Below are 7815 nucleotides of genomic sequence, written 5' to 3'. Positions count from 1 at the left end.
GTGTTCTTTCACGTCTTGTGAGCTGTCTTCCTACCAGACAGCTAGACTGCGGGAAGTGCTTTTGTCTTCTAGGTCTTGGAGATTTGCACTTCAGAAGAATATTTCATATGTAGTAGATGGGGACATTTTTAAAATCATTTATACAGGATTTTCTTTGGCAGTGGGCAGGCACATTATGTATGTTGAGACAAAGGGGCCCATTTATGAAGCTCCGTATGGTGCTTGATAGCCCGTGTTTCTGGCGAGTCTTCAGACTCGCCAGAAACACCAGTTATGAAGCAGCAGTCTAAAGACCGCTGCTCCATAACCCTGTCCCTGAGCAGGCGGACAGACATTGCCACAAATCAACCCGACCTAGTACGATCGGGTTGATTGACACCCCCCTGCTGGCAGCCGTTTGGCCGCGAATCTGCAGGGGGCGGCGTTTCACCAGCAGCTCTCAAGAGCTGCTGGTGCAATGCTGAATACGGAGAGCATATTGCTCTCCGCATTCAGCGAGGTCTTTCAGACCTGATCCGCACTGTCAGATCAGGTCCGACAGACCATTGTTAAATAGGCCCCTAGGGGTTAATCTTCTCTTTATTGGGACGTTTTTCCTCTTTGGGCTAATTTTGTTGAAATACTGTATTAGTATGTGTGTGGCTTATGTTTTATACAGGGATTTATGTATAAACTTAAAATTTGGCAGTTGGTTTTCTTTGCTTGCTTAGCTAGAACAGGCTAACTGACAAACTGCTTGAATTTGAAACCAGATGCAGCTACTTGCATCTTATGTTGTATTCAGAGGGAAACGCGCACCGTTTACTTGCTGCATAGTTTCCTCTCTCTGCCGGTCATGTAACTCCTCTCTGCTGTAGGATATTCACTGAGCGGAGCGGCGTCATTACATTTCAGTCTCTTCAGTGTCAATCTACTATACAATCGTTTTAGAGACTTCTAGCAGCAAAATTGTGGTATTAAAAATTCTTAAAGTGACAGTGTATTTAAAAAAAAATTACAATTTGGCGAATTTTTTATTTAGTATTATGGACATGGACCAAGACTGTTTTTTGACAAATGCTAGAGGCACAACTAGCATGCTTAGCTAGAACACTTCAATTTAAAGATAAATTGTTGCCCTCTGAGCCCAATGTCTCTCAGGATGATGCTGTTCAGGCAATGCCACAGCTTTCTCCTCAAACATCCCAAGCCTCTATGGCGTCACATACAGTGCCCTGCAGTTCCTCTCAGCCTCCTAGAGGAGTTTATTTGCCTGCAGATTTTGCTGCACAGGTGTCTTCTGCGGTATCTGCGGCATTATCTGCTTTTCCTATGCTGGGAAAATGCGAGAGGAAAATTAGACATTCAGATAGTAAGGTTTCTGTTCCACCTACTGCTACGCAGGTTGCCCTCCCTCATATGTCTGATGAGGAGGATACGCCGGTAGCCTCTGAGGGTGAAATCTCAGATTTGGACAGTATTATTCCTTCATCTGATACTGAAGAAGTAAACTTCAGATTTAAGCTTGAACACCTTTGTGTACTGTTAAAGGAGGTATTGGCTACTTTGGACGACTCCGATACTCCTGTCGTTGTCAACCCTAAGAAGTCTAGTAAACGTAATAAATACTATGAAAATACTATGAAATACTATGAAATACTATAAATACTCTGTGGAAGTTTTTCCTGTCCCAGACCGTGTGACGGAGATTATTACACAGGAATGGGAGAAGCCAGGGATTCCTTTCTCCCCGCCTCCCGTATTTAAAAAGACGTTTCCTGTTGCTGACTCCATTAAAGATTCTTGGCGCACGGTGCCTAAAGTAGAAGGGGCTATTTCTACTCTGGCTAAGAGAACTACAATCCCTATACAGGATAGCTGCTTCTTTAAGGATCCCTTGGACAAAAAGCTGGAAGCTTATTTGAAGATGTATGTTCGTCAAGGTCTTCAATGGCAACCTGCAGTTTGTATTGCCACAGTAGCAAGTGAGGCATCTTTTTGGTGCAACGCCTTGTCTGAATCAATTTTAGTAGAGACTCCGTCGGAGGAGATACAAGATAGGATTAGGGCTTTCAAACTAGCCAATTCCTTTATTTCTGATGCTAACATGCAAGTTATTAGCCTGGGAGCCAAGATGTCTGGCCTCACTGTCCTAGCCCGCAGGGCATTGTGGCTAAAATCTTGGTCAACTGATGTTACTTCTAAGTCCAAGCTTCTGGCGCTTCCTTACAATGGGAAGACCATGCTCGGACCTGGTCTGTCAGAAATAATTTCTGATATTACGGGTGGAAAAGGGTCTTTTCTACCGCAAGACAAGAAGAACAGACTCAAAGGACATCAAAGTAATTTTCGTTCCATTCGTAACTTCAAAGGTCAAAAGTCTTCCTTTCCTTCCAAGCAGGAGCAGTCCAAGTCTTCTTGGAAGCCCAATCCGTCTTGGAATAAGGGGGAGCAATCAAAGAAACCCTCAGCTGAGTCTAAGTCAGCATGAAAGGTAGGCCCCCAGTCCAGGTTCGGATCCAGTGGGGGGCAGACTTTCCCTGTTTTGTCAAGCGTGGAGATGAGATGTCCCAGATCCTGGGCTGTGGACTTAGTATCTCAGGGTTACAAAAACAGAATTTATGTTTACCTGATAAATTACTTTCTCCAACGGTGTGTCCGGTCCACGGCGTCATCCTTACTTGTGGGATATTCTCTTCCCCAACAGGAAATGGCAAAGAGCCCAGCAAAGCTGGTCACATGATCCCTCCTAGGCTCCGCCTACCCCAGTCATTCGACCGACGTTAAGGAGGAATATTTGCATAGGAGAAACCATATGGTACCGTGGTGACTGTAGTTAAAGAAAATAAATTATCAGACCTGATTAAAAAACCAGGGCGGGCCGTGGACCGGACACACCGTTGGAGAAAGTAATTTATCAGGTAAACATAAATTCTGTTTTCTCCAACATAGGTGTGTCCGGTCCACGGCGTCATCCTTACTTGTGGGAACCAATACCAAAGCTTTAGGACACGGATGAAGGGAGGGAGCAAATCAGGTCACCTAAATGGAAGGCACCACGGCTTGCAAAACCTTTCTCCCAAAAATAGCCTCAGAAGAAGCAAAAGTATCAAACTTGTAAAATTTGGTAAAAGTGTGCAGTGAAGACCAAGTCGCTGCCCTACATATCTGATCAACAGAAGCCTCGTTCTTGAAGGCCCATGTGGAAGCCACAGCCCTAGTGGAATGAGCTGTGATACTTTCGGGAGGCTGCCGTCCGGCAGTCTCGTAAGCCAATCTGATGATGCTTTTAATCCAAAAAGAGAGAGAGGTAGAAGTTGCTTTTTGACCTCTCCTTTTACCGGAATAAACAACAAACAAGGAAGATGTTTGTCTAAAATCCTTTGTAGCATCTAAATAGAATTTTAGAGCGCGAACAACATCCAAATTGTGCAACAAACGTTCCTTCTTTGAAACTGGTTTCGGACACAGAGAAGGTACGATAATCTCCTGGTTAATGTTTTTGTTAGAAACAACTTTTGGAAGAAAACCAGGTTTAGTACGTAAAACCACCTTATCTGCATGGAACACCAGATAAGGAGGAGAACACTGCAGAGCAGATAATTCTGAAACTCTTCTGGCAGAAGAAATTGCAACTAAAAACAAAACTTTCCAAGATAATAATTTGATATCAACGGAATGCAAGGGTTCAAACGGAACCCCCTGAAGAACTGAAAGAACTAAATTGAGACTCCAAGGAGGAGTCAAAGGTTTGTAAACAGGCTTAATTCTAACCAGAGCCTGAACAAAAGCTTGAACATCTGGCACAGCAGCCAGTTTTTTGTGAAGTAACACCGACAAGGCAGAAATCTGTCCCTTCAGGGAACTTGCAGATAATCCTTTTTCCAATCCTTCTTGAAGGAAGGATAGGATCCTAGGAATCTTAACCTTGTCCCAAGGGAATCCTTTAGATTCACACCAACAGATATATTTTTTCCAAATTTTGTGGTAAATCTTTCTAGTTACAGGCTTTCTGGCCTGAACAAGAGTATCGATAACAGAATCTGAGAACCCTCGCTTCGATAAAATCAAGCGTTCAATCTCCAAGCAGTCAGCTGGAGTGAAACCAGATTCGGATGTTCGAACGGACCCTGAACAAGAAGGTCTCGTCTCAAAGGTAGCTTCCAAGGTGGAGCCGATGACATATTCACCAGATCTGCATACCAAGTCCTGCGTGGCCACGCAGGAGCTATCAAGATCACCGACGCCCTCTCCTGATTGATCCTGGCTACCAGCCTGGGGATGAGAGGAAAGGGCGGGAACACATAAGCTAGTTTGAAGGTCCAAGGTGCTACTAGTGCATCCACTAGAGCCGCCTTGGGATCCCTGGATCTGGACCCGTAGCAAGGAACTTTGAAGTTCTGACGAGAGGCCATCAGATCCATGTCTGGAATGCCCCACAGCTGAGTGACTTGGGCAAAGATTTCCGGATGGAGTTCCCACTCCCCCGGATGCAATGTCTGACGACTCAGAAAATCCGCTTCCCAATTTTCCACTCCTGGGATGTGGATAGCAGACAGGTGGCAGGAGTGAGACTCCGCCCATAGAATGATTTTGGTCACTTCTTCCATCGCTAGGGAACTCCTTGTTCCCCCCTGATGGTTGATGTACGCAACAGTTGTCATGTTGTCTGATTGAAACCGTATGAACTTGGCCCTCGCTAGCTGAGGCCAAGCCTTGAGAGCATTGAATATCGCTCTCAGTTCCAGAATATATATCGGTAGAAGAGATTCTTCCCGAGACCAAAGACCCTGAGCTTTCAGGGATCCCCAGACCGCGCCCCAGCCCATCAGACTGGCGTCGGTCGTGACAATGACCCACTCTGGTCTGCGGAATGTCATCCCTTGTGACAGGTTGTCCAGGGACAGCCACCACCGGAGTGAGTCTCTGGTCCTCTGATTTACTTGTATCTTCGGAGACAAGTCTGTATAGTCCCCATTCCACTGACTGAGCATGCACAGTTGTAATGGTCTTAGATGAATGCGCGCAAAAGGAACTATGTCCATTGCCGCTACCATCAACCCGATCACTTCCATGCACTGAGCTATGGAAGGAAGAGGAACGGAATGAAGTATCCGACAAGAGTCTAGAAGTTTTGTTTTTCTGGCCTCTGTTAGAAAAATCCTCATTTCTAAGGAGTCTATAATTGTTCCCAAGAAGGGAACCCTTGTTGACGGGGATAGAGAACTCTTTTCCACGTTCACTTTCCATCCGTGAGATCTGAGAAAGGCCAGGACGATGTCCGTGTGAGCCTTTGCTTGAGGAAGGGACGACGCATGAATCAGAATGTCGTCCAAGTAAGGTACTACAGCAATGCCCCTTGGTCTTAGCACAGCTAGAAGGGACCCTAGTACCTTTGTGAAAATCCTTGGAGCAGTGGCTAATCCGAAAGGAAGCGCCACGAACTGGTAATGTTTGTCCAGGAATGCGAACCTTAGGAACCGATGATGTTCCTTGTGGATAGGAATATGTAGATACGCATCCTTTAAATCCACCGTGGTCATGAATTGACCTTCCTGGATGGAAGGAAGAATAGTTCGAATGGTTTCCATCTTGAACGATGGAACCTTGAGAAACTTGTTTAAGATCTTGAGATCTAAGATTGGTCTGAACGTTCCCTCTTTTTTGGGAACTATGAACAGATTGGAGTAGAACCCCATCCCTTGTTCTCTTAATGGAACAGGATGAATCACTCCCATTTTTAACAGGTCTTCTACACAATGTAAGAATGCCTGTCTTTTTATGTGGTCTGAAGACAACTGAGACCTGTGGAACCTCCCCCTTGGGGGAAGTCCCTTGAATTCCAGAAGATAACCTTGGGAGACTATTTCTAGCGCCCAAGGTTCCAGAACATCTCTTGCCCAAGCCTGAGCGAAGAGAGAGAGTCTGCCCCCCACCAGATCCGGTCCCGGATCGGGGGCCAACATTTCATGCAGTCTTGGTAGCAGTGGCAGGTTTCTTGGCCTGCTTTCCTTTGTTCCAGCCTTGCATTGGTCTCCAAGCTGGCTTGGCTTGAGAAGTATTACCCTCTTGCTTAGAGGACGTAGCACCTTGGGCTGGTCCGTTTCTACGAAAGGGACGAAAATTAGGTTTATTTTTTGCCTTGAAAGGCCGATCCTGAGGAAGGGCGTGGCCCTTACCCCCAGTGATATCAGAGATAATCTCTTTCAAGTCAGGGCCAAACAGCGTTTTCCCCTTGAAAGGAATGTTAAGTAGCTTGTTCTTGGAAGACGCATCAGCCGACCAAGATTTCAACCAAAGCGCTCTGCGCGCCACAATAGCAAACCCAGAATTCTTAGCCGCTAACCTAGCCAATTGCAAAGTGGCGTCGAGGGTGAAAGAATTAGCCAATTTGAGAGCATTGATTCTGTCCATAATCTCCTCATAAGGAGGAGAATCACTATCGACCGCCTTTATCAGCTCATCGAACCAGAAACATGCGGCTGTAGCGACAGGGACAATGCATGAAATTGGTTGTAGAAGGTAACCCTGCTGAACAAACATCTTTTTAAGCAAACCTTCTAATTTTTTATCCATAGGATCTTTGAAAGCACAACTATCCTCTATGGGTATAGTGGTGCGTTTGTTTAAAGTGGAAACCGCTCCCTCGACCTTGGGGACTGTCTGCCATAAGTCCTTTCTGGGGTCGACCATAGGAAACAATTTTTTAAATATGGGGGGAGGGACGAAAGGAATACCTGGCCTCTCCCATTCTTTATTAACAATGTCCGCCACCCGCTTGGGTATAGGAAAAGCTTCTGGGAGCCCCGGCACCTCTAGGAACTTGTCCATTTTACATAGTTTCTCTGGGATGACCAACTTGTCACAATCATCCAGAGTGGATAATACCTCCTTAAGCAGAATGCGGAGATGTTCCAACTTAAATTTAAATGCAATCACATCAGGTTCAGCCTGTTGAGAAATGTTCCCTGAATCAGTAATTTCTCCCTCAGACAAAACCTCCCTGGCCCCATCAGACTGGGTTAGGGGCCCTTCAGAGATATTAATATCAGCGTCGTCATGCTCTTCAGTATCTAAAACAGAGCAGCCGCGCTTACGCTGACAAGTGTTTATTTTGGCTAAAATGTTTTTGACAGAATTATCCATTACAGCCGTTAATTGTTGCATAGTAAGGAGTATTGGCGCGCTAGATGTACTAGGGGCCTCCTGAGTGGGCAAGACTCGTGTAGACGAAGGAGGGAATGATGCAGTACCATGCTTACTCCCCTCACTTGAGGAATCATCTTGGGCATCATTGTCATTATCACATAAATCACATTTATTTAAATGAATAGGAATTCTGGCTTCCCCACATTCAGAACACAGTCTATCTGGTAGTTCAGACATGTTAAACAGGCATAAACTTGATAACAAAGTACAAAAACGTTTTAAAATAAAACCGTTACTGTCACTTTAAATTTTAAACTGAACACACTTTATTACTGCAATTGCGAAAAAACATGAAGGAATTGTTCAAAATTTATCAAATTTTCACCACAGTGTCTTAAAGCCTTAAAAGTATTGCACACCAAATTTGGAAGCTTTAACCCTTAAAATAACGGAACCGGAGCCGTTTTAAACTTTAACCCCTTTACAGTCCCTGGTATCTGCTTTGCTGAGACCCAACCAAGCCCAAAGGGGAATACGATACCAAATGACGCCTTCAGAAAGTCTTTTCTAAGTATCAGAGCTCCTCTCACATGCGACTGCATGCCATGCCTCTCAAAAACAAGTGCGCCACACCGGCGCGAAAATGAGGCTCTGCTTATGCTTTGGGAAAGCCCCTAAGGAATAAGG

This window comes from Bombina bombina, chromosome 7 (genome assembly GCF_027579735.1).
Source record: "Bombina bombina isolate aBomBom1 chromosome 7, aBomBom1.pri, whole genome shotgun sequence".
Classification (NCBI taxonomy): domain Eukaryota; kingdom Metazoa; phylum Chordata; class Amphibia; order Anura; family Bombinatoridae; genus Bombina; species Bombina bombina.
Note: the sequence above shows the minus strand (reverse complement) of the source record.